The following is a 2,552-nucleotide window of genomic DNA, read 5'->3' on the forward strand; positions in this document are numbered from 1 at the left end:
GGGAGTTGCTGCTGCTGGAGGAGAGGCCAGGGGAGTTGCTGCTGCTGACGACTTGGAGGCCTGTGGCTCTGCAGCAGACGACTTGGAGGCCTGTGGCTCTGCAGCAGACGACTTGGAGGCCTGTGGCTCTGCAGCAGACGACTTGGAGGCCTGTGGCTCTGCAGCAGACGACTTGGAGGCCTATGGCTCTGCAGCAGACGACTTGGAGGCCTGTGGCTCTGCAGCAGACGCCTTGGAGGCCTGTGGCTCTGCAGCAGACGACTTGGAGGCCTGTGGCTCTGCAGCAGATGACTTGGAGGCCTGTGGCTCTGCAGCAGACGACTTGGAGGCCTGTGGCTCTGCAGCAAACGACTTGCTGTGATTGCTAGTATCACTCAGCCCTCTGTGAACAGTAAACAGCCATCAGGTGCTAATGATCCATTGTTAGGCTGATGGTCCTTCTTGAGCATGTGAGCAGCTGGTTTTGGTTGTCAGCAGCAAACTGGTTGATCCACTCTGAGAAGGTGCTATTTAAGAGACTGAGCTGAATACAGCACCTCGGACTGAGGAAGTCCTCAGGATGAAAGATGAAACGTTTCTACTTTGTACATTTTTTTGTTGTTTTGCTTTGTTTTGTTTTTGAATGTCCAGAGGACCAGATTTAACATTTTTAGATTTTTCTACCTGGATTACTGAGCATGCATCAGGATTGATAACAATTGTTTTGGGCAGACAGACTCTACTGACATGTGTGCATTCAGTTCTGCTCGAATACTCAATGGTGAATCCAAACAGCCAGATCCGTGGACATTCTGCCGAGGTAGGGCTAACAACCTCTCCAAAATCTCTTCCATCCAACCATCCGTGAACACTGCTACAATGGTCCACAGTCCTGCCTGCTCTGCTCTGATACAGGTCCACAGATAGTTCGCACACAGTCTGAGTGTTGCCAACCCCGGCGCACACATTCCAGACAGCTTCAACAGCTGCTGGCGTTTCCAAATTTGTTGACAATATAGATTTCCACCGACTCCAAAAAGCAGAATCCAGTTATCATAAATCCAAATATGGTTCTGAGAAGAGGGCTCTCCTTCACCCTGTCTTCTTGTAAAATGTTATTGATTGCGTTGAGAGACCAGCTGACTAGATCCATAATACATTTTGATTCTGAAGATGTGTAAAGAAAGGCTCTGAGGAGGTTCACAGGACAGGAGCAAAACAGCAAGAAGGAGGGAGGAGTGGGTGAAAGCGACAGTCTTTGTCGAGAGCGAAATAGAGAATTGATCTCTCACTCCATTTTTCTCAGCTTCCTCAGCTCATTCTTTATATCTGATTTTTTTTTAATCCACGCTGAATGTAAAGCTGACAGTAACATTTAGTGGACTCATTTTCTATCTGACTGGTGCTGGTAGCTAAAAGCCTCCTGAGTTCATGTTGACCCCCTACTTGTGTAATTATTTTTTACAAATACAAATCTTTTTTACATACAAATTCCTATCTACACATGCACAAATCACAAATGTATTTTATAAGGTTACAAAACAAATTTAAAAGTACAAAATATTGGTAAGTGGAGTTTGTGCTGATTTACACCTAAATAAATTCTACATCAGAATGAATGACTTGACCATGAGAAGTGTGCCTTTTAGTGGCCTTTAGAGATACCGTGAAAATGTAATTCAATAATAACATCTAAAACCAGAAGAGAACATCTGGAGATCCTGAAGAAACTGAAAGGCCTTCCACTTGGTTTCAACTTCATCTTTAACAGATCTCTTTTGTAAATGAGTCCTCAAGGCTCAATGAGACTAACCTGGATAAATAAAGGTTGAATGAATGAATGTCAACCTTGAGTCGAGTCGACTACAAAGACTTGTTCTAAAACCAGTTTCATCAGCATTTGTTTCTAAAAGAGAGTAAAATGAGTCATGAGACCAAGGACGGGACATGAGACAGAGAATGAGATATTAGACCAATGACAGGACATTTGACAGAGAACGGGGCATGTCACGGAGGACAGGACATGAGACAGAGAATGGGGCATCTGACTGAGGACGGGACACAAGACCCAAGGTGGGACATGAGACTGAAGATGAGACCAAGGACAGGACATGAGACTGGATGGCAAGACATGTGACTGAGGATGATACAGGAGATTGAAGACAGGACATGAGACTGAAGATGGGGCAGGAGAGAAGAACGGGACAGGAAATCGAGGATGGGATGTGTGACAGAAGATGAGGGAGAAAGCAGGTGAGGAACATAAGATCTAATGTGGGACATGTGACTCAAGACAAGATGGAACTGAGAATGGAACATGAGAACCAAGATGGGACATGAAACTAAGAACAGGATATGTGACGGAGGACGAGACATGAGACAGAGGACGAGACATTGGATCTTTCAGGATGTAGAACCGAGTCCGGTTCTGCAGACATGCTGGTGTTCACCAGCAGAGTTCAGAACCAGTTCCAGGGTCTTGCTTGACCAACGTCTGATGTGGATCTGAAACAGTCACGTGACAGGTGATGATGATGAAGGTCAGCTGTGGAGGAATGTTCTGACGTCACTCA

Source organism: Nematolebias whitei, chromosome 5 (genome assembly GCF_014905685.2).
Source record: "Nematolebias whitei isolate Nwh7 chromosome 5, NemWhi1, whole genome shotgun sequence".
Taxonomy (NCBI): domain Eukaryota; kingdom Metazoa; phylum Chordata; class Actinopteri; order Cyprinodontiformes; family Rivulidae; genus Nematolebias; species Nematolebias whitei.